The 25,928-nt window shown below is 38.3% G+C and overlaps 1 long non-coding RNA gene across 1 annotated transcript; it reads right to left on the bottom strand.

The window, feature by feature from the left end:
* Positions 1 to 3,682: 3,682 nt before the first annotated feature.
* Positions 3,683 to 16,246, bottom strand: LOC118156243. The gene is made up of 4 exons (XR_004746208.1): positions 16,176 to 16,246; positions 13,970 to 14,130; positions 6,904 to 7,020; positions 3,683 to 3,861 (listed from the first exon to the last, which is right to left on the bottom strand). It is a non-coding gene; the product is annotated as an uncharacterized LOC118156243 (long non-coding RNA).
* Positions 16,247 to 25,928: the final 9,682 nt, after the last annotated feature.

The raw sequence follows: 25,928 nt of genomic DNA, 5'->3' as shown, positions 1-25,928 counted from the left end.
TAGCCATGTGTTCTTCCCCATTCACACTCCAAGGTTTATTGTAATACATCTGGCTAAATAATCTTGGTTTATTTTTCAGTAAAAATATGGATTCTTCCTGAGAGCAAAATTTTATCGCAGAGCTATTGGAAAGTAATATCTGTTCGCTATAACAAGGTCCCCTGAATCCATGCTATCAACCAGAAACCTGTTATAGGCCATTTGTTTTGTCTCCTGGCCCCCACCTTAAGCAAGTGCATTTGGAGCAGGAGCAAAAATGCAGCCTCGGAGGACAGATATCAAATGGTCAGCCTTCAAAAGTGTTAAGCAATATACATTGCCCCTTCGGATGTTATCAATCAGTTCACCTCAATTCCCTCTTATACGAAAGGACTGCCTGCCTCACATTTCTATTGCATTTTGACAGCTGGAGTTTCTTTTCAGGCCTATGAAATGAGAATATTCCATGACCCAATACACTTGTTCACACACACAAACAAAAAGCACAACACATATGAGCACAGAATTCCTGTTTACCAAAAACAAACAAACAAAAAACTCATCTTGAGCACAGAAAACATAGGCTGGAAACACCTGACTTGAAGTAAGCATCAAGTCTCAGAGAAACACACTGGTCCAAATTATTACCTACATGCAGCAGGTTTTGTGAGACAGACAGATTTATATTCCTTATAGGGCATACTGAAATATGGGAATGCATATTTAACTGATCTGAACTACCATCCCAGTAAGACCTGGAAAGCAAAAGAAAAAGCAAATGAGGCAAGTCAGGGATGGGGTGGTAAGTACACCCACTCACTGACTTTCATATAATTGTGGTAGTACTCAAAAGAGGGAAGACTACTGCAGAGATGCTTAAAAGAGTAGATTTATGTCTTAAACAGTTTAGCTGCTTAACTTTGCCCAACTTTTCCAAATTAAATTTGCCCCAATAACCTCTGCGGAGACACTTTTTGCCCTTAATTGCACCTTCTATTCTTTTTTTTTTTTTTTTTTTTTTTTCCAACAGGAGGTAGAAGTAGAAAAAGCCACTTCAGACAAGTAAAGCAATAAAATTTTGCATCAATTTATATTAATGTAAAGAAGTGAGAAATTTTCATCATCAACAGGGCTGAAAAGTGAACAAATTATAAATATATAAAAGAAAGAGAGAAAGAGAGAAAGAGAGAAGGAAGTTTCGAATAGCAATGCTACATATATGGTGCTTTGAATCACTTCAAGCTCTCCTTCCTGTGCTTTTCACTTTTAGTTTACTCATGTTAACCTCTTCATATGAACAGCTTTTAAATGTGAGGTAGCCACAGCATTCACGTGTACAACTTCTGCATATTAAGTATAGTTCAAAGGTGATTCATTTTCTCTTTTACCTGGAAAAATGGAACACCTACTGTTACCAGCCTAGCTGTTCTACTCCTATTTTTCACATGTACATTTGTTTTTCTAACAGGAACATTTAAATTTAAATAATATTGCCACTGCTGTGTAATGAGAAGACTAAAAAAAAAGTAACTTACATTTGTTTCATCCTTCTGTTCCAAACTTCTTCCTTTTTCCATCTCTAACATTGGATATGTTTTTAGATAGTGGCCTCTTTATATATGAAAAATTTTAGCAGCCCAAGGACAATTGGAATCTTCATTTATATTTCTACCGTCTGCTCATGCATAGTATATGTTTAAGATAAATGCTGTCTTTTTCAGTTGCATCTTTCTAAAATGTTGCACTACTGGCTCTTCTCTTTTCCCATAGATATCTTTCAAGTAACAGCAGCAATAAATAGCAGCATGTTTTGGCATCTGGTTCATGTTGTCTGGGGACAAGAATAGCAGCTCTTCCTCTACCAAACAAACAGCAAGCAAACAACATTTTCAGACCAGCTAAAAACAGAATCAATTTAATAAATGAGGAGTGACCCACTAGATTGCTATCACTTTGTTTGCATAGTAATCATTCTAGGACAGCTAAATGCTAGTCCACAATCTGAGTCAAAACTATGCTCAATTGCCTTTTTTTTTTTTTTTTTCTTAGATAAAAGACAAGGTAAAAGAAACTATAAAAAAAGGAAGATGCCCGTATGCATGTGAAGAGTGCTCAGGAATAAATCTCAGAAGGTTTAAATAGTTGGTTTTGGCCATTAAAATTATTCTAATTGGTAATATTTTTATGCTCCAAGACAAATCTAATTCTGTGTATTACTATTTGTCTTAGAATGCCTCTGTCCCAGTAGCAGGCATGGTAGGGGTTTAAGTTTAATAATATTCCTATGACTGGCATTTTTCATACACAGATACTGTTCTTTTTGTCACATTAAGACATTTTACTTCCCTTGTATCTTTTAAATGCATGAGATTGCTATAACAGATAAAAGCTGATTCTTAGGCATAACAGGCAGTTCATCAGCAAATTCACAAGTTGCAATCCTCCCCACTCGAAGTAGGTGACAGTTGCACAGTCTGTAACGAAAGTTTTATATCTTTACAGAGTGCCAAACAATCAAAATATAAAGAAGCATTACTGAGCAGAAAGATGTCTGTTCGTCATCACCTACTCAATAAGCAGTACTTAAGTGTTCCGCCAACTCTGTTCCTCCTTTAGGTACCCAAAACATTCACGCACTGCTTACAATGCCAACAAGTAAGTATGGAAGTTGTCCTTTCCTTTTCACACTTCTTGAGGAATTAGAACAGTTATAAAGTGATGTCTTCACTCCAGAAAACAAATCAGTCACAAGGCTACTTGCAGGGCTTGTGAGCTCTGTTCTTAGAAGCCATCAGATACCCATCAGACCTTGATAGTTATACTGAAATGGATCCATAAATTTGTTTAGGCACTTACTTCTTAACGATTACTATAAAATGTGATAACCCAAATCCTGTGCTTTTTAGCTCATAGGTTGTTCAGAAATGGTATGAATCTTGATGCATCTGTCAAATACCTACCATAGCTGAAGTCACTGTTGTCTTCTGTCATGATCCAAATACAAATAAAAAACAACAATTGGCAGAACATGATGCAGGATTTTGACTCTGTTGTCACAAGCTTGGGTAATTCTTGCCCTCTGTGCTTAGCAGTACTTCACCTCACCATACTCAAACTATTCAGCCTTCTGTTCTTTGAGACTATCTATCTTTGCTTTCTCTCTCATCTTGGTCTCCTTAGCTGGTTATTCTCCACCCTCTTAGAATTTCACCTAGGATGGGCTTAGGAATGCATAAAAGATGGAGGACATTCCAGCAACAGGGTCCTTCTCAGCTATTTTGGTCAGAGATGACTTACTAAAATTCAAAAAATTCCAGATATTCTGCAAATATCTGCAGTAGTGCCTGAAGTTGTGTTATACAATAATGATATATGGCATGTATACATACTCATGAAACACACAGATTTGTCTGTCAGAGATAACTGTTTCTTCAGAGCAATATAGCTGTGACAAGTTGATCATGACAACTCAAGAGTCAGAGGGGAAAACAGAAAATACTAAAGAATGAATTACCGTCTTTCAAAGAGGTTGAGTACTTTGTCTTCAAAGTTATTGTAGAATAACAGATACGCATCACTGTGTGTCTAGATACAGAGCCTCTTTTTCTGCAGTTATTGATATTAATCGGACAGACTATAAAAGCAAGTTTGTGTTGTTCTTAATATGCTTGTACCAACTTAAATGCACGCTCTGTCTTGAATTGCTTCAGAATCCCAGGACTTTTATTCCTGTATTAAGGTCAGTATAGCAAAGATAAACACTATGAAGAGCCTCCTGTTTGTCAAATATTCATATCATAAGAGTTGACAAATCCACAGCAACACTGATGGATTTCTTAAAGCCTTCAGAACCATCAGTCATATGGAGTCCATGACTGGGACCTATAGACGAAAATGGAAATTACAACAAAACCTAGAGAAATCTTAATAGAACACCAACAGAGCACCTCGTTGTTTTTCAAACACCAAAATACAAATCCATTTTGAATAAGGATTCCCTTATTCACCACCTGAAGTTGATCTGGAGAATGTCAGTTGTCAACAGCTTTAATCCCTAGTACCTATATGCTTTATTATGCATACTATCTATCTATGTATATGTTCAGCATCAAGCTTTAGCATCGGGATTTGTTGAGATTATTTCTAATGTGCTATGCATTCACTGAATCATAATCATGTGTCAGTCAGACAAATGTTGAAATAAATTTGAAATAAAAGTAAAAGCAAGATAAAATTTTGATCTAAGGAATAAACAGTAAACCAAGAAAAATGGTTCAGTTGATATTTGAAACTAAAGGGAGATTCACCAACTAGTAATGTGATTATACTGGAAAGCCAAGTTATTTTGACATAAAATATGATAAAAGAAAATGATTCAGATATCACCCTAACTTATTAGTCTTTATAGCTGAGCATACAGATCATTTCAAGTTAGAGGCCTGAAAAGCTAAAGAAATGTCATCTGACATCCTTATCCCCATTTATACAAATTTACTTGGGAATTTTATAATGAACTTCTGATTTACTTCCATCTGACATAGCTAAAATGTCAAAGATTTGGTTTAATATATATTTTAGCCTGTGCAGATTCAAAAGGTAAATGTACTGTATAATGAGTGTCGGAACAGTCAGGCTAAACATGGAATACCTTCTGCACAATAACAAACGCAGGAGATACCATTGGATCTTTCCTCTCATTTTGCTCTACTCTGTAGTCAAGGGGGGTTGCACACTTGATGGCCAGCTTTCCCAGATTATGAATGCCAGCCATTAAAGCTGGCTAATCCACATTAAAGCTGGCTAATTCCAATGTTCAGGAAATCCACTCCAACCCAGATCTGTTTATCAACCAGTATTTTTAAAATGCAAATATCTACTTTAACACTTATCAGGCAAACCTAGAATGAATCTGACCTTCTGCTATAGTATACCATAAGCAGCCACTCATTCTAATGTGAAATGAATTTAAGGCACTGGAAGCACAGATCTTATTCATTGGTCTGGATCTACTTGTGAAGAGAAAAAGAACTTTCCAAAACATTCCTGCAAATATAGCTGGAAAATAAAGCTGATAAATCTGTCCTGCATGAATGCTAGCTAGTACCAATAGGACAGGGAGCAATAAGTTCTTTTAAACTGAATCTTAAATGCTGTTGACTAAATATGAATTCCAAAGAGGACTGTAAAAAGTGGTAATTTATCTCCAAGTCACTTAAGAGATGCTGAGTTTCACAGATTCCAAAATAAAATTGCCTGAGAGTTTTTTGCTGATACTGTACATATTCCAAATTATGATCAAAAAAAAAAAAAAAAAAAAGAAAAAAAGGTGCCTTAACCTTATCTACCAGATTTATTAACTGTAACATTGATCTATGCTCAGACAGTTAAGAACCTGCCATTCATTCTCAGTAAGTCTAAGAAAACATTTGCATTTTTGTGTCTCTTAGCACAGGCAAGGAACTCCCCACTCCCAAATAACCCCAATCTACAAAAAACATCTATAGTTTAATTCAAGAATATGAAGGGAAGGTATTTGCTTTTTAAGAGCAGAAAGTTTGTGCACAATGCAACAGAAGCTGTGACAACAATCTATCCGCTTAGGTAAAAATGTCAGACCAAAGTATCTCTTTCCTCTCATCAATCACACTTCTTGAATAGCACAAAGCTCCCCTCTAGTTCTAAAGGCAGCATCAGTATTATCCAAAGGTCCTAGCTTTTCTGAGGAGTGGCCCTCCTATTCTTTCATCTTCTCCCACCTTTCAATTTAAGTTTATTTAAAAGTCTCAAGGTTTGCAATCTTATACATTCAAATAGATTTTAAAGTATCAAGAAGTGCTTCACTGGGAAAAAATGCACATGGGAAATAATTTGCAGCCTGTCTGCTGTCAGCATACTTTTTCTAACTTTCCCCTTAAATACAATAGCAACAATAGACTGACTCTACACCATTAAAGAGAGAAAAGAAGGCTGGTGTGACTTTAATGTCATAGCTGTTTGAAAAATTCGCTTTTCATGGATAGCAAAGAGTTGCTGCTAATAATTTTATGGCATTATTAATACCTCACATTAAACTTGACCTAAATGACTAAATCAGTGCTCTTTAAAATCAGGGTGATGCCTTGATCTATCACTGTGTGAAGTCACACACCTAATATCTTAGTGGTGAGTCATCCCCTCCTATTCAGCAAGGCTGTGTCCATGAAGAGCACTGCGGCAGTATGGTAGAGACACACAAGTTCATTCCTAGCACAGCACACACTTGCACAGAGCTCTTGGATTTCAAAAGCATTGCAGCTGTGTTAGGAAGGCATTGCACTTGGCTGAACTGATGCACCGCTCCTGGATCTCAAAGGAGAATACTGAGTGGTGCTGCAGGGATCCCATGCAGGGCATATATTAGGGAACATAAGTAACACAAAATTGATATTGTTCACAACCTCATTTAAAGGCTGTGTCATCAAAAGAAAACTACATCATGCTAGAATGTGACTTGAGGAGTAGTACTAGTTAGGAGAGTTTTAAATGAACCATATCAAAAAAGATTGCTAAATTTAGCAGTATGTCAGATGGTCACGCTGAATTCAAGGTTAGTCTTTGCTAATACTAAGCACAATCTCTTTAGACATTGCTTTCTTAAACAGAGAGGAGTTTACTATCTTGACAAGTAGTGACTAACCTAAAACATATTCTTAACAAAAACAGTAAGGACTACTTACTTACTACTACTATAGGTAATTAGGTCAAGGCACACTGCAGTCTTCATCACAGTGTTTACCTTGGCCTAATACTAAACTGCCAGCTTTTACTAATATTTCTTTTGTGTTATTTAGTGTATTATACAATGCCTATAACCCTCCCCCCCCCAGCCCTTTTTCCTCCTACTGTACTCCGTGTGTTCAGCCACATCTAATGTGTCTTCATTACTTGACACAGGTGGCTGCTCCAGCATCACATGGTTTTCACTGCAGGTCCAGCACTGGGTAGGTCCCACACGTTCTGCTAACTCCTTCAGCTCTCTGATGGATGCAGGAAGGGAAGCCTCTGCAATGGCAAGCACATAAAAATCTGCATAATGCTCTGCATAGGGTTGTACACTCCATACTATCCACAAGGCACAGAAATTAATAAAAAATTATTCTAAGAACAGAACAAACTAACAGACAAAAATCCTTTCAAGTTTTAGCCCCATGTAGTCATTTTATATGAAAGATTATCTGTAGATGTATCTAACACCTATAACTTCAGCTTTAGGGCTTGGCTGCTGTGTGTTCAGCCTTCCAGAGTATGACTATATGCAGTGATATATATGTAGATCCCATAGCAGTGAAAATAGAGACAAGATGCTACTATTCAGACATTTGATGGAAGCCAGACAAATGTAATTATAAATTGAATTAGGAAGAGTCATCTACTTCTTCCCATCTATTCTGGGATTTTATTGGGGAAAAATGGCAAGGAAGGTAACAAGAATGCTGAGAATCTCTGTAAGGCATTTCTACATGCCTTTTACACTGCACTTTTTTTTTAGAGGTTTTCTTTCAAAACTGTCTGCCTGAAAGAATCTCTTCTCTATCTTTCTCTTAAAAACAATAGTGTATAGTTAGGTCCTAAAGAGATAGAAAAGTCAAAGCATAAATTATAGAGAAATGAAATATTTACTGCAATGTAGTAATAAAAAGACAGAGGTTTATCCTTGTTGCCACTCCATGCACATACAATGATCCCAGAAGAACAGCCTATATTTTCAAACACCACATTAAGTGAATTTCCAGCAGGGATACAAAAAGATTGGGAAAAATCACCTTGCAACTCAGTTCACTTTATTTTTAAAAGCTCACCAAGGTCGCAGGCCCAAGGAAAGCTTAATTAAAGTCGATGGAAGATGCAGAAGTGAGGCGGAAAGAATAAGATGGCAAGAAAAATCATTTTTTAAAACATATTAGATTATGTGAAGCCAGAGAGGCTTGACACCATCGATTTCAGAAATAGGTTAAAGATAAGGAACTGAGTATTGTAGGAATTACAATGAGGCAAAGCAGGCTGGGAACATCTGCTACACACATCCACTTTCTAATTCCAAAAGATAAAATGAAGGCTAAGACTTGAGGGTGCCAAAACCCAATAGGCTTTCATTAGGACCTGCACATTTATCTCCCTGGGATCCAATTAAAAACAAAATAGAACAAAACAAAACCACAAAACAACAGACCATGACAGACCAGTCATGTTACAGAGCATTTTTTTTACTGCTTCTTATTAACTGCTAGTGAAAATTATAGATCTTTTCTCCCCCATACACCATGCTACGTCAGTGTTTTACCCCAACCCCAGCTACTCCCCCTTAGTCCTGGAAAAGATGCAGTCATTTCCTGTAATTATTTCCTATCTAGAAGTCTAATACAGCTTCCCAGCAAGCTTGCTCAGAACAGAGTAAAAATTGAAAAACAACAACAACAACAAAAAACCCACAAGCTGAACTAGTGCTTATTATGCATAAAAATATTGGCAATACATGATACTTTCATGAAACATCTCTTTTTCATCTTTGTACAGCAGTCCTAAAACAAACAGACAAAAACAACAACCACCACCAACCAACCAACCAAAAAACCACCAACACAGGTAATACGGAGTTATGTTTAAAGCAGTCTTTTACACAGCTGCATCTTAAACCGACTTGGATGCACATCTCATACATAAGGTCAACATCCAAAGGTATACTCCCCTTCAACAGGGCACTTTTCATTATCTGGGTGAAGATTTTGCTTCCTAACCTCTAAGCCACTCAACCCCTCTCAGCACTCATTGTCCACTCAAGCATCGCTGAACTCAATGGCCAGATGCATTTGTAGAGCTGAGATTGAGAAGGGTCCACACCAAAGGACCTCCAAAAAAATTCCCAGGAAGTTTTCAGATTAAAGATGTATAGGATTATTCCTTTGGTCTTTTAGACAACACAACAATAATAGCTTGTTTATGCAAAGTATTTAAAAATGCAGTTTGGTATTTCATAATGCAGAGAGAGATGCTAGAGGAAGCAGAAGAGCTGTCTGATTTTAGCATGTTAACTGCTTTTTAGCTTAAGGCTGTGCTGACTAGAGGATATTAGATTTGCAATCAATTTTACTAGTCTCTCTGTTGTTTTCCAGATGTGCATACTAAATATTAGTTTCCAAAAGTAACACTTAGTTTGAATAAAGTGTAAGTAGTTAAGAATTACAAAGACATGTAATTGAGTTTGTGTTTTGGATTTTTTTTAATGTGGATTAGCTAAAGTGATGTATGTATACCAAAATCTATGACACCTTTTCTGATAATGCTGTTTCCCTTCAGGAGACTGCAAACTTGCTGGATAGACAGATGAAATAACAAGAGAATAAAGGAAAATATCATGTACCTGAAAACAGCAGAGAACTTTGAAGTGACTTGACTGTTCGCAGAATTATCTGCCTGATTATTAGTCAAGGAAAGTATTTAGCCAAATAATAATATAGTAATAGGTCTAATACTATTACATATATGGAAAATATTCTTATGGTTAAATTAGCCACACTGTCTTCTCATGCTCACCAACAGTCAAGGTCTTCTCAGTATTACTAAAAGAAGCCATTAATTCCTAAGTAGCACGTGAGCTATACATTTCCTACTGTCATTTGTCCCTATGTAAAGCAAACAATTAAGAAAATGAATTGTTCATAAACATACTTTTATTTTTATGAATCTGACTGCAGCCTATAATTATTTGGAGATCTTATGTCAGTAACATTTGGCCTACAACATGCTTGCAAATTGTGTTTAGAAAATTAATGCAGCTGTTTGTAGTGGGTCACCTTGGGATATTTTTCTGCTCTTCCTTTTCTTGATGAAACACTTCATTATATTTAAGTACATTCATGGAGGAAAGAGATTGAAGCAAAGGCAACTAAGGGAAGTGAGGTTAATGGATTGAGAAGTTGAGGGGGTTCTCTTTTTAAGATATTCCCAAACTATATCTTTCTGGGTCTTTGTATATCTCTGGACAGGAGTTTAAGATTATTGTAAGTTAACCTGAATCCTTAAAGTCAATATTCAGATTTTCTTTCTTTGCAGGGATACATGCCTGTGTCACTCAGATTCCAGCCTCCCTCAGAATTTTCTGCTCCAGCTTCTGAGAAGCTAAAGGAAAAATATCCATAAGCATTACAGGAATTTCTTCTTGCTGCACCTCTGGCAGAGTTCATTTCAATTAAGCTTTGCTTGGTTCAGGGTAGCACTGTTTTTCTTGATCTTTAAGCCATTCACACACAGATATCATCTGCATGCAAATGACAACATCAAGGGCAGGGAGATGTGCAAGAAAGAGGGGATTTTTTCTTTTCCTCCTAGATCCTGTATAGATATTCAAGGTCAAAATTCAAGTTGTTATGAACAGCCCATCAAGATAGTTCTGACCATATAGATGACAGACAAAGAAATTAAGATAGTATAGATAAAACACAATCAAGCTAGATCACAATTACTCCAAGGAAGGATAACAAAGAATTTTTACAATAGGACTGCTGAAATATCTGATTTAGATTATATTTTCTATAATTATTCTAAAATGAAAAATATTACAGGTGTTATCTCATTACTGGAAATATTGAATTACTATATAGAGAGAGTATTGAATGGGTACATGGAGATACATGATAGCGGTGGCTGGGACAGTAAGGGAATGGGTTTCATGGCCCATTCCTACTCTGTATTACACCTAGGGAAGAGAGAGAGAGGGAGCAGGGGAAGACAGGAGAAAAAAAAAAAAAAGAGAGAAAAAAAATAATAATAAAAAAAGCATTCTGATGAATCAGAACAACAAAAATCTATTACTTCCACTTTTACCTAAAACAGATTTGGTTTACTATGAAACAGATTTTAGCCTGTGTCCTTCATCAACTTTCTTCATCAACATTTGTACAAACAAAATTTCACTAATACAAATATTTGTGAAGAGATGAACATAAAAAGAAGAAAAACATGGCCAGCTGTTTCGCTTTCTGAATTATACCAAATATTCATCAATTATTTTTCCCATTATTTGCCCAGCTTTAAGTTGAACTTAAAACCTAACTGGTCACAGCCTTTAGGGGAAAACACAAAGATTCTTATTTCAGTTAGGCTATGGCAAAGCCATGTTAGTCTGCTTAACAACAGCAGCTTTACTGTTTTGTTGGCTGAACTCTGTAGTCCCTTACTAGACTCTAAATACTGCATATGGATTAAATGATGTAACCTTTTAAGGACACCTTAATTTAGCTTATAGATATTAGGTTGGCACAGTAGATAGACAACTTTAACTTCTTATGCTTTTCACAAGACACTTTTTTTAAAATCTCCCATGGCAGGCTCAGGCAGTTCTCACAGTACTGTGTAATGTGAAAATTTGCCACTGGGCACTGCCCTTATAATCATGACCCTTATCAGTGATGATTAAATGAGAAAGAGAGAAAAGCCACATTTACTTAGTCTTTAGTTTTGATAGGGTAATTGATACAGTGTAATCTTAGTGAAAACCAGAGATGCAAAGCATGGTTTGATACTGAAAGTCATTTCAGTGCTGGAAATAGACACTTTTTGGAATAATGCCCAGTGAACTGCAACTTTCACAAAGTCGAGTCTGTCCTATTAAATCTAAAAGGTTGGTTTGGCTGGTATACAGTAGATATTAAACTCAAACTACAAAAGTCAGACTGACTTATTGAGACATTTATCTGCTGGAAGCATAGCCCACCTTTTACTCTGTTCTGCTGAACTACGCTGCTTCTAATCAGATCCATATGCCTACGGAGGTCTATGTGACACAAGGCAAGTATCAGCCCTTAGATCCCAAGGTGCATGACTGAATTATTACCATTTATTTTTCCTCATTTAGGAATGAAAAGCACATATAGTGTTTAAACACCTGACAGGAACGTTCTTTTATTTCCAGGACTTTGGTGCTGTGTGACCCATTGGTCCTTCTGGCATGAAGTTTCCTGCTCTGTTATTCATGCTGAATTATAGGGGAGAAAGCAGAATATGATCTAAATTCTAACCAAACCAAGATATACTTCCACAAACAGAGGAAAGGAGATAAGGAGATGCTATGATGGATGCATAGGAGATGCTTTTTTTTTTTTTTTTTTTTTTTCATGTGTGCATCTGCCCAGAACTTAGCCCTGTAGCAGAAACCCACCCAAGGATGCTGTTTTATTGGGTCCTGGTGGCTAAATCTAAATTGAAGGAAAAATTGATGGAATCTAAATTAAGCGAGGGATTTCTGTGGCCCCAAATGGAAGTTTGTACTCCATGACATCCAAATCCTCCTTTGAAATGAAGGAGACCTATACCAACTGATTTCCCTAGCTCTCCTATTTCTATGGAAAAGAAATCCTCACCACAGCTGAGGTGGTGACAGAGAGCCCGGGCTGCATTATGGAGCGCACTCAAAGGTCATATTGGACAAAAATTGTTGGACTTGGTCTTGTCCTCTGTGCCAGACACAAAGGCATGTAATTCCTTCTCCTAGGCTAGCATCCCACAGAAATAATTGTCTCAGACCCAGGTATTACCCTTACTTGGTAGTCAGCAGAGAATACTAAGTCATTTTATTTCACAGATATTGGAGGTGCCACTTGATCCTCTCCATCCTCATTTTCTTTCAGTCCTAGTTTGAAAATGAGAATGAAACTGAAAGAGGAAATTAGCCCTTAGGTCACAAGCACGAACATGTGAATGGGATGTGTGTCAACAGTGCAAACAGCTTATTTTAGCTCTGCCCTAAAAGCAGTCAAGAAAAGTAGCCCCAGCTTCCTAAACCTTGTTCTTAGTTTTAATGAGCAAAAGAGAATAACACTGAAAGAACTTGTACATTTCAAGTCGCAATACATCAGGCTGTCAAAAACATTGGAATGCTACATACCCTAATCTTTTTTCACTCACCATAACACAGTCTGTACAATTATCTTGTTGCAGTAAAACATGGAAAAAAATATCGAGAGTAAATTAGTGTATAAGAGCCATAAAATCTGCATTGCAGGTTGTCCCATTTCCTATTAAAATTTAGTAAAGGAATATTATAGCAGAATTAAATAAGGATCTGATTTTTTTTTTCTTCTTTAAATAAGCCAATTTCTTTTTTCTGCAGCATTGCAAATATTTTTGGTGCACAGTCATGACAATCTGTAATAGTATCAGGGACAAAAAAAAATATATATTAAAACTGGATGAGACCTGTAATTTTGGAACCAATATGTAACAACAAACAAATCTGATGGAAAATGCCATGAATACTGATTGTTTGCTTGAAACAAACATGAAGGTCAGGAAAACACTGGATAAAATTAGAAGAATGAAAACACATACTGGGAGAAAAAGAAAAAACTGCTGTTCATGCAAATATCTTTCTCAGTCAGCATAAGATTTATTGTATTTTATTTTTTCATATGTTAAGTGCTGATTATACCCATGACTAAGATAATTAAGAGTAAACAATTTGAAAACAAAACAAAACAAAACAAAACAAAAAAAAACACCTTACCTTCTTCCAGGTTCCCAGTGTTTATGACACTTTTCAAAACTACCAGGCTGAATTCATCTGCTTCAACCTGATCACAGAAGCTTAGATGTCCCATGCAGTTTTTGGATACTCCATCACCGACAGCTCTCTGTCATACTAGAGATACAAACCTAAAGGGACATGGACAAATACAGCAATAAATAATACCCTATTTATTTTTGTCATTATTGTCAAGAGGAGGAAAATGAGAAGAAAATATTAGAAAAGGAAGCTGATGTGACATATTTTGAGCTTCTTATAAATTAGTCTTTTAGTGTTTTTTTTATCTATAGGCTTTTCATTCTTTTGGAAGCTGTCATGGTGGGGCAGGGATGAAGGGGAGCAGTCCTAAACAGTTCACAGCTTAGAATTAGGGCTCTTACTGGCTCGTGTAATACATAAACATAAATACAACATTTAAAAACAACAACTTACTTTTGTCAAGGTGATTAAAGCAAATATCCCTAAATCCAGTGTCTAAAATTTGTCTGCCATAAGTATTGGATTTTGGTTTTGTTTTATTCCTGAAGGATTTTGCAGTGAGCAATGAGTTCTGATCTGCTGATCATTCCTCATGGCTGTGCTCTCTTGCAGCTCTGGAAAACAAGAAGCCTCTACTGTAATTCACTTAATATCTCTAAACATATTACCGTTGTATGCGTTGGCTTGTTTTGGAGTCTGGTTCCCCTTTTAGTAAGTCTAAAGAATTACCAGTGAGTTCACATTAACTCATTCAATTGTAAAACTTACCTTCTGATAGTGTTTTTGTAGCTCTGGTGATTTAAGGATACAAGCAAAACATCTTTTAAGATTGATGTTATCTTCTATTAGACCAATATCTATATACTATTCTTTCCAGACACCATTAGCCACAGAGAAGTTGGTGCTGGACTGGAATCAACAATTCAGTGCTTCTCCTGTCAGTATGAATTTGGTGGACTTTCCCATAGGTAAATCACTTACATTTTCTCCTAGAAGTTGAACAAAGCTATCATAAACTGACATCTACAAACACAAATGTTGTCTGAATGCAAGGTTAGGCTGTGCTCGTACCTACCCTAAACAGTGAGGCTGCTGCATTCTGTGGTGCCGTCCCCAGTCCTGGTGCCCTCCATCCTCTAGCCAGTGACCTGGCAGGAGCTCCCCTGCCTCCCTACCAGCCGTGATCTGACTCTGATTTCAACACCACAAAAATGCATGGGGTGTAGGAAGGCTCATGCAAAGTGATGCCTATCATAGTATGTGTGCAGCTGAGGCATGTAACTCAGGAGATGAGGGCTTCTGGGTGCCACATAGCAGATAAATTCTGAGTTTCCATGTATATAATTTTCCAGACTGAATAGAATTAGTATTGGTTCTCAACAACTAAGAAAGTTTTTTATGTGGATGAAATGTGCACAGAGAGGCACTTCTGTACTGTGGTAGTGGAAGCCATGAAAGACCTAAAACCAGTTGCTCCTGTAATTAAATCATCCTTCTCAGGAGGAGCAAGAAAAAGCTGCAAATGGATCATTTGGGAAATATATATATATATATATATATATTTTAATAGATTTTGAATACGTTGTTCTTAAAAAAAAATCATGAAAGTTGAAGTTATCCACTTAGTACTTACTAGGTCTATTCAGGCTGGCTTATGATATGAGTACAAGAAATTGAAAACAGATTGAATGTTTGCTGTTTTTGTTGTTGTTGTTGTTTGTTTGTTGTTTGTTTTTAATTACTATTGATTGGTTGTCTTCTGTCATACAAAGACCGGCAAACAGGTGAATGATAACTAGCCATTTAATATTTGGACCGGCTGGTGCATTATTCACATGGATATAAAATTTAACAAGTCTCTGTTGTTCTAGTCCTTTTTAAGAATTTTAAAATGACTTTTGCTAGCTCACTCTGGCACCCTCCTACTGGAGGATATATTTTCCAGTTAGATAAGACTTCATTTTTTTCTGTGCAATCACACCTCTGTGCAGATTAAGGAAGGCATTTGATTACATTGGTGAACCCCTCACAAGGGGCTGCCTTAAACATCAACTTTTAATCAATTTTATAGACACAAACAATGCAGCCCTTGAAAAGCAAATTCAGACTGAAGTGGCTAAGCTGTTTCTGTAGATCCCTCTAACTCCAGCATTCAATTCCAGCTAAGAAAGATCATATTCTTCATGAAGTATTTTTCTCCTCTCTTCTTGGATGATTAGCTATAGAATGAAGTAAAATGTCTGATGTACCACATTAAGAAGAATGCTAAGCGGTTTACAAGTCTCAGTAATTAATGACTATTTTTATCACAGAGAATATAGACTACCTTCTTATATCTATCTGAAGCTCAATATAAGCCTCTATAAGCCTCCAGGCTGCATAATTGGTGCAATAGAGCTGAAAATGAGATGGAGGATATAATACAGCTCAAGTAATCCTGCCTTTAGCCGAAATGGAACAGTAGAGGCTCTGAGCATCCAGAAATGTTGTTTCCACTAAGATTTAAAGCCATCCAGCTGTCAGCTGCTGCAGTGAAGATCATAGCATTATTTATTTTCTTTAGTGTACTTTAAATATTTAAAGTAACACCACTCTATTTATGGGTATTTTTTATCTCTAGCAAATTAAGTAACGTATACACTTCAACATTTTTTCTTACTAGGGGACAAATAAGTGTATATTCTTCATTAAAGTTTCAATTCAAACACTCTGGAAATTACCTCAGGTTACAACATCCTGGAAATGAAGAAATTGGTTTTACCTTCACTATGCAGTAGTTGTAAGAAATAAAATCTTTTAAAAATCATAATGGGTTTAGAGAACAGGAAGGAACATTGAAAAGGTTTACACAGTGGTGGCATTTTAAGATTGAAAGAGAGTGCTTGTTATACAAAGAACTGATGAAATCTGTCAGGTTGGGATTTACTGTTCAATGCATTTACCTCAGATTTAAAATTAAAAAAAAAAAGGGGGGGAGGGGGCATCCATCTCTTTTCTTTATGCTTTGCATTGCAGACAAGATCAGAACAGACTGATGAGGACATTGACAAAATCATTAGTCTACCTTCTTATATTTCTTTATGTCAGTTACTGCTAAGTGATACAACATATAGTGTAATGTATATCCTTGCTCTGTGAAAACATTGGAAATAAATGCAAAATACAACGTTCTGGCTGAAATACAGACATTTATTTTGTTTTCCTTGATTTTTTTTTTTTCCCAAGGAAATCTTGACTTCTTGTAAATTTATAACAGATGAAGTGCAGTCTGTAACCTATGCTATTGGATAAGGAATATCTTTTTTTAATTGTGTGCAAGGAGCCTAGCAGAGCACAGCCCTGGGGCACCACTAAAACAGTCATTGAAGAACATTAAGCCTATGGCAAGGAAGAAGGAATCAGTGTAATCATTGTACTTTTTGTATCCTGGATCCACCCTCAGCCTAGAGTCTAGTTCTTGGTCTGTTGGAACTCCATCTTCTGATTACAACAGAAAAATCTCATTAATGTTTCTGCCATTGCCACTGTCCCGCTGTGTTTGTCCTTGGGACAGTCACATTACCATGTTCTGCTTCATCATCTGCATCACTAAAATTAGAACACTGACTTTCTATCTCAGGGATATGTTGTTTGCTTTCATTAATGGTAGGCATGCATTTTGACACTGCTGGACTGAAAATGATGTGGAACTACAGATTATTATTATTACTGTTTAATAATATTGAACTACTTTCTTTAGCTTCCTAACTCCTATTTGGTAAGTGCAATCACTTCTCAGGACAGAGAGCTGGTAGGCAATTTTTAGGCAATGTGCTTCATGCAAATGGGTGGTAATCTCTCCCAACACATTGGCCACAATGGGCCTTCTTTGTTTCTAAGGAAAGCTCTCATGCTCCACAGTGCCCTCCATTATCACCTACACATTGAACTTTAGTCACCGGACAACACTGTGGGACTGTGATCAGAGAGAATTCTTGCAGGAGAAGGTGAAGAGCTGGCAGTAACTGGTCATTCACTGTCACTTCCATGACAGAACCAATTCATAAAGAAATGGGCTGCAGATAACAAAGTTCTTGAGGCAAGAACAATTTACCTACAAGAAAACATACATATCCTGCTGCTTTTTTAACCCAAATATGTATAGTTTAATTAAAGCACACTAATCCCAGAGACGTTCTGTATTCTGCTGATTTTGCCCTAGGCAAAACATCACTCGAACCAAGAAGAATTTATTTTCAAAATGGCAAACTGTGGTGAAGCAACCTAACCTTCATGGATGAACAGAAGGGTCTTTCCTTGGTATCTGAATGTACTTCCTCTCATGACACAGCGTGGACCCCCAAAGCACTTATGCCCCTATATTAATCTATTGTGTATTGTATCTTTACATATTATTTAGAGCAGAAAGTTCAGTTGGAAGGGACCTTCAAAGATCATCTAGTCCAACAGCCTGAGGGCAGGGTCCAAATGCTGCTTGAATACTGCCAGGCATGGGGCATCAACCACCTCACTAGGAAGCCTGCTCCAGTGTTCAACCACCCTTATGGGAAATGATTTTTTTCCAGTGCCCAGTCTGAACCTCCCCAGGCCCAGCTTTGTGCCGTTCCCCTGTGTCCTGTCATCAGCTCCCAGGGAGCAGAGACTGGCACCTCCCTCTCTGCCTCCCCTCCTTGGGAATCTGTGGAGAGCAGTGACATCGCCTCTTGGCCTCTTCTTCTTCAGACCAGACAACCCAGGTGTTCCCAGCCTCTCCTCACAGCACGTGCCCTCTAGCCTTTCTACCAGACTTGTTGCCTTCCTCTGAATGCTTTCAAGTACCCTGACATCCTTTTCATATTGTGAAGACCAGAACTGTGCATAATATTCAACATGACGACACACCTGTGGTAAATATAGTGGGAGAATCACCTCTTGACCAGCTGGCTGTGTTGTGTTCAGTGCACCCCAAAATGCAGTTTGCCCTCTTGGCTGCCAGGGCACCCTGCTGGCTCATGTTGAGCACCATATCTACCAGCACCCCCAGCCCCTTCCTGCTGAGCTGCTCTCCAGCCTCTCCTCTCCCAGTCTGTACCTGTGTCCAGCATTACTCTGTCCCAGGCGCAAATCCCAGCAGTTTCCTTTGTTGAACTTCATGCTATTGATGATTGTCCAATGTTCCAGTGTATTTGTTGACTCCCTCCAAGTTTAGAATCATCAGCAAACTTGCCGAGGATTCATGCCACTCCTGCATCCAGACCACTGATAAAAATGTCAAACAGTACTAGTCATAGAATTGGGAATGCCATCAGTGACCAGCTGCCAGCCCCAGTCACTACAACCCTTTGAGCACTACTGTTGAGACAGCTCATCACCCAGCATAGCATGAACTTGTTTATCTCACGGCTGGACAATTTGTCCAGAAGGATGCTGTGAGGGACAGTACGAAAGGCCTTAATAAAATTCAGAAAAATTACACCTGCTGCCTTCCCTTCATCCACCAAACAGGTGACCTTATCATAGAAGGAGATCAAATTACTTACTCAAGACTTCCCCTTGATGAATTATGGCTGATAATGACTTTGTTCTTTAACTGCCTTTCAACAACCCCGAGGATAATCTTCTCCATAACTTTTCCAGAGACTGAGGTTAGACTAACAGGTCTGCAGTTTCTTGGGTCTTCTCTCATGCCCTTTTTGTAGATCGGTATAATGTTGGCTAGTTTCCAGTCAGCAGGGATGTCCCCAGACTCCTATGACATTAATAAATTGCAGAAAGGGGTTCAGCTATAACATCTGCTAACTCCTTCAGCACTCTGGGGTGAATCCCATTGGGTCCCATGGGCTTCCTTTACAATTTTGGTGGCCACAGATGGAAAATCACTACTCACCCTGCCATGGTCCCCCAACTCCAAGGTCTGGGCAGCTAAAGATTTGTCATTATTATTAAATACTGTGGGGAGGGGGGCATTAAATGCCTCCATCTTATCCTCATTCTTAGTTGTTGTTGTTGTTGTTGTTTTTCCTTTATAAATTGCATTGCAGAAAAATTGCTAGGTAGTATGCAAAGAGATAATACAGAATGTTATACTAAAACTGGTTTGTCACATTTACATTAACTCGGTGGTATTGAATATGTTTTGGTATTCATTGGGGCATAGAGAAATGCATCTCCTTTTTATGTTAAAATTTTACAGTGTCTCCCGCATCAGATTTGAACTGCTTTGCTTGACTGGTTTCTTCAAATCCCAGATAAACTAGGAGTAGGAGAAACACTGTTAAGATGGAGATTTTCTGAACCTCTAACTATTTTATTTGGTTCACAAAGCCCACTTGACCACATGAGGCATTTCCTCTGGGAATTTCAGACCACTGTTTCTGTGAGGCAACTATACTTCCAAGAGAGAGGTTTGTGAGTTACAGAAAGTTTTAATGATGTTTCAGGAGCTATAGGTGATCAAGGAAATAGTAGTTTGGTTAAAAGGAATACAGTATCGCCATGGAAAACCTTCAATTAAAAAAAAAATAAAATGAAGAAGCAAGACTGAACAATCACCAATAGCCAACAGACAACAAAAAGACTAAAACAATGACCATGTGACTATGTTATCTATTAATCTTGTTAAATGACTCATCAAAATTTTAATTTCATTGTTAAAATCTCCTCTAATTGGCTCTATAGTTCTTATGTTTTGCATTTACACGTTTGAATATTCTCCTTATCTTTCTACTGTCTTTTCTAATGTCCTGGTTTCAGTTAGGACAGTTATTTTCCCTCCTAGTAGCTGGTAGGGTGCTATGTTTTGGATTAGGATGAGAAGAGTGCTGATAACATGCTGATGTTTTAATTGCTGCAGAGCACTGCTTATACTAAGCCAAGGACTTTTCAGCTTCTCACTCTGTCCTACCAGCGGGCAGGCTGGGGGTGCAGCAAAAGCTGGGAGGGGACAGACCCAGGACAGCTGACCCAAACTGGCCAAAGTGGTATTCCATACCATCTGACGTCATGCTGAACAATATATAGCGGTGGCTAGCCGGGCTGGGGGGGCCGGCTGCTCGGGGTTGGGCTGGGCATCGGTCAGCGGGTGGTGAGCAATTGCATTGTGCATCACTTGTTTGTACATATTATTATTATTATCATTATTATTTTCTATCTTAATAAACTGTCTTTATCTCAACTCACAGGCTTCACTTTCCCGTTTCTCTCCCCCATCCCAGAGAGGGAGGGGGGAGGGTGAGCGAACGGCTGTGTGGTATTTAGCTGCCAGCCGGGTTAAACCACATCTAATTTTGTCTTTTTTTTTTTTTTTTTTACTTCTCATCAACATTGTCTTTTAAAGTCAACATTGTAATTTAAAGTTACATTTTCTTCTATTTTCCCTTTATTTCTTCATCATATTAAATGTTTTTAAGAACAGATTCTCCTGTAGTGTGCACATTAGAATCAAGTTTTCAAAATCAATCCATAGAAGGAGAAGACACAAAAACCTTTAGCACTATTATACTAGTCTCCCTTCCCTGCAAAAAATGCTCAAGATGATGATATTGTTGTCTGGTTATGTACACATGGAGATAATGGCTTTTAACATGTCCTAGGCTTTTATATGAAATCATTCACATCGGGTGGCATACAGAAAGCTTGCTCATTCTATCCAAAGTTTATCAGACTTCTGTTGCAGGAAAAAAGCCCTGTTAAAAACACTTCCTAAAAGTATACTTTATCAAATTGAGTCTCACAGGCAAATGCAGCGTTTGTAAACCTTAATCATATAAAATCCTGAAGCAGGTTATCCATTTCTTAATGTTATGTTACATTTTGGAAATGATGCCACCTGCCCATAAGATAATATGTATCTGCAGTTTTGAAGCAGACTGCTTGCAGACCTGTGTCACCAAAGATGTATTTCACACATTGGAGTTTAACTACAGGAAGGGGAAAAAAAAAAAATGAAAAAAAGAAAAAAGCTTTGTAATCAGGAAATAGTTACGGAAGGGTAGATATTATCAAAGCCTTACTAGTGGCATCTGGTGAGTCTACGGACTGATGAGATGACATATAATTTGTACAAGGCTGCTAGTCCAGGCAGCATGTGAATTTGACTAAAGCTGACCTAAAAGGCACAAGAATTGGGAAGTTCATAGGAAATCAAATTTGTTTTCCTGTAAGATTATTAGGCCTTAGTGCATTCAGTCTCCTGCAACCTTAAAAGCTTCCTCTGTCATAGTGAATGGTAATGAGGATTCAAACTGCATGCAGAAGCCTAGGATAAACATTGACATTGCAGCTAGTTTGACTTTGGTATGTCACAGATATAAAACCTGGCTTGCAGGATGGCACTCCAGGTGGGCTTTCATAAGCCAGCCATTGCTTATTGCCACATGTGCTGTTCTGTGGCTACAAAAGCAGAGGACCACTCTGCCACATGTCCCCAAGGAGCGAGCAGTACAATGCATAGCAGGAGTGACACAGAAAACAGTAGGGAGCTAGTGCACACTGCCAAGAAGAAGGGTGACTTCCTTCAAGAAGGCTGTAGCCTCATAGAATCATAGAATCATTTAGATTGGAAAAGATTTTCAAGGTCAAGACATGACCTTCTGAGTCCTTCGCTAAACCATGTCCCTTGGTGCTATGTCCACATGTCTCTTAAATACCTGCAGGGATGGAGACTCTACCACTTACCTGGGCAGCCTGTTCCAATGTTTGACCACCCTCTCCGTAGAAGTTCTTCCTAACGTCCAATCTAAACCTCCCTTGGTGCAACTTGAGACAGTTTCCTCACATCCTGTCACTTCACCACCTGAGAAAAGAGACTGGCACCCTCCTCACCGCAACCTCCTTTCACGTAGTTGTGGAGACCAATGAGGTTTCCCATCAGATTCCTCTTCTCCACACTAAAGAGCCCCAGTACCCTCAGCCGCTCTTCATAAGTCTCATTTTCTAGCCTCTTCACCAGCTTTCTGCCATGCTCAATCAATTCAATATCCTTGTAGCAAGGGGCCACAAACTGAACATAATACCTGAGGTGTGGTCTCACCAGTGCCACATACAAGGGGACGATCACTTTCCTAGTCCTGCTGGCTACAGTACTTCTGATGCAACTGCACAGGGGAATGGCTGTGACCATCACCAGGTGCAGAGGAACCAGAGCTGTCTCTGCCAATAAAGCATAGCATGGTGGAAGGCACCATTCAGGTGCCCTTGTCACACTTGCGTGGCAATGCCAGCTCCTGAGGCATCTCTGCAGACCAGCACGTTGCACTGGAAGGGCGCTGTGGCAGCAAGGCCTAGCTCAGGCCCTTGTGGTGCACCATGCTGTAGCTGAGTACATTCTGCGTACATTGAGCACTTCGGGCATCAAGACATTCTCTTTACTTTTGCCCAAGAATGGCACTTCTGAATAGCCTGAACTGGACACAGTGACTTCTGCTGTGGTGTCAGTGTTTCAGACTGAAGGGACCAGATCTCTGGTCAGGGGGGAGGAAATAATTGGGGAGCTAGTAGCGGAGCAATCATTGTGTGGAAGTAGGGCAGCAGCCTTCCCCTTCCCCAGCAGGCACCGTGAGGAGGGCTCACATGCTGCCTAGTTACTGCCACACAATGTCAGGGAAAAAGTTACAAAAAAAAAAAAAAAGAAAAAAGAAAAAAGAGAGTAAACAACCAGTATTTATTTGTGTAATTAAAGGAGGTTAAAATGCGATAGAAATATCTAATCTCCACAAGAAATCCCGTAACCAATTTCCAACGTGATTAAACTCACATTGTTGTGAAATGAAACAATCTAATCAACAGTCTATGTTCTAATTATGTCTACCTGATCTTGAAATATTTTCAAGCTTGTTTATATCCCCAGGCCCTTTTATCTTGACGTATCGAAAAATCATTTCTAAAATGAATCGAGTAGCGCATTTTTCCTTCCATGGCAGGTACCGCATGGTGAGCTCAGGGAAGTTCAGAGCCTGCTGCTACAAAATGATGATTGAAAAATCTCAGGCAAGGGAGGGAGCAGTGGTGAGGGAAAAGAAAGAGCTCAGGGGGAAGAAACATACTTAGCGCTGGGTACAGAAGGAAGAACCACAGTATACAAATGAGGGTATAGCAGACTGTCGGGGTGAGAGGAACTACACCATGCAGAAAGAGAAGGAAGAGCAGTAAGATGAAGGTGGTGTGGTCAGAGGCACCTACAAAAGTAGAATGAATGTTACAGAGAGAATTCAAGGCTCTTGTCAAATTACTATCAATTCAGTTTCAAAAAGTCTCATCTCTCTCTCTTCCTCACACTCTATTATTTTATTCCTTTGAGCATTTCCTCAGACCTGATCTTTGCTATCATAACTATAATAGTTCAAGCATTAAATGATGGTTGCTTGAGGGGGGAGATGGATGAGAGGTGATATATGAACATAGCCAAATTGTTAATACTCTAAAACATACGTCATGTTACCTCCAAAAGATAGTGAAGGGCAGGGAATTTGGAGATTGGGAACAGAAAAGAAAAAAAAAAAAGTCTTCAAACATGTCTTCCTATTTCACTGCATAGCAAAGTGCATTACAAGGTTTTGATCCCAATACCGGCTTCTGGATGCTACTGCAACATATATAATTAACAGGCTTGGTATGGCAGTGGGAAATGACATCATGCCTTAAACTTTAAAGATCAGAGTTTAGAGCCCTAATACTTCTACCAGCAGATTAACCACACAAATAATAAAAGGGAGAAAGAAATGCAAACTTTCAGGGTTTTTCTTTTTCCCATTATAAATTTTTATAAAAAATCAAGTTACCTAAAAACCATTTCCCCACACATATACACATTTCAATTCCAAGGTGGTGATTTAAATCAAGCTTTCTTCCTGGAGTGCTGAAAATCAAAGGGACCTCTAGCACAAAGGCTGAGTCCCAATTAGAATAGCCCCAGACAAACCACAGCTCACTGCTGCCTGTCATGTCTCTACTACTAGGGACTGAACTCAGGTAAGAAAATGGATTGTTAGTTTTAATCAACATGACAACAGCAAGACCATTTGAACGGGTTAAAAGGCAGAGGAAATACCTTTCAACTGACGAAAAAGCAATTTTCTATACTTCTAATAACCATTCCTACAGTTTCCTCTGGTTTCTTGTTTCTGTGGGTACCCAGAATGAGATGTTGTGGGAGAAGATACAAGAATTCCTTGTATAACATTTGCGGAATAAAATTCACTGTATTAAATGTGTTGAGCTTCACATCCCCAAGATTTAATGTCTTTCCCATTGTTAGTCTTGATTAATGATAGCAACCCTTTATTATTAACATCAGTATCTAAGAGGGTGGTCTGCCCTCAAGGAGAACCAGCAGGGTTCTGAATTTTTGGCAGGCTTCCTCTGAAGCATATCTAGTGGCCTCTCAGCACAAATAGGTATTCAAAGCAGCAGCAGCTGGGAAACTGAAGAGAGAAAAATTGTTTTGATAGTGACCTCAGTATCAGGATTAAAGGAAGGAAAAAAAAAAAAAAAAAAAAAAAAAAGGAAAACTAACACCAACTCTCTCTCTATGAGCTGTCACCAGGAAGTATCATGCACGCAGCTTCAGAGCTAGAATACAGGAAAGGCCTGGCTCAGACCTTCACGTTTACTTTGCAAAAGTCAGAAGCATGCAGTAAGATTAAAGCAACTTTAGCTGTGTTGGGAGTGCCTTGTGTGACATGCATGTCCCGTGGGAGATTTTTGCAGGGTCTGAAGGGCCTTGGGTGCTTGATACAATGGCAAAGGCAGGAAGAGGATCAGAGAATGGTTTGTTACGGTGTAGTACCAGTAGGGATGAGACAAAGGTGCTCTCACAAACAGTTAAGAGAGAAGGAAAATGTGAGCAACACCAGAAATGGAACAAAAAAAAAATGTTTGGGTTTAAGAAGAAAAACAAACCACAGTTCTGGAACAAAGCTAGCAATTCACAGAATTGCATACACAACCTACCTATCTTTCATTACGTGTAACACTGCTGATACTACAGTGCAGAGACACTCAGACTGCCTTTGTACTATGGCAGATCTGATTATGTGTAAAAACTTAACTGTGACTACACAGAACTTGGCATCTAATCATTTATCTTTTTTTCCTCACCTCTTCTCCTCCGATTGTGATGTATGTATTACTTGGAGTGTCCAAATCTCATTTATTTGTGTCTTCCACATTTAAGAAGATATCTGAGTTCATGAGGCTTCGCTGGATCTGGAAACACAGAAACAGGAAAAACAGGCTAATTATAAACTACCAATTATGCAAAAAAGTGTTGTGGTAGCTGATGATTTATATGTTGTTTGATCTTTTATAGGTCATCTTAAAAGTTAACATTTAAATTGAGAAATTCTGACTCTTAAATCGACTGTTTTAATAACATTATTGCTGCTGACTCCCTTGAGTGTTTCTGCTCTTAGTTTCCTGATTTTAATTATTAATT

This window comes from Oxyura jamaicensis, chromosome 1 (assembly GCF_011077185.1).
Source record: "Oxyura jamaicensis isolate SHBP4307 breed ruddy duck chromosome 1, BPBGC_Ojam_1.0, whole genome shotgun sequence".
Taxonomy (NCBI): Eukaryota; Metazoa; Chordata; class Aves; order Anseriformes; family Anatidae; genus Oxyura; species Oxyura jamaicensis.
Note: the sequence above shows the minus strand (reverse complement) of the source record. Positions and strands in the feature narration are given on the sequence as shown.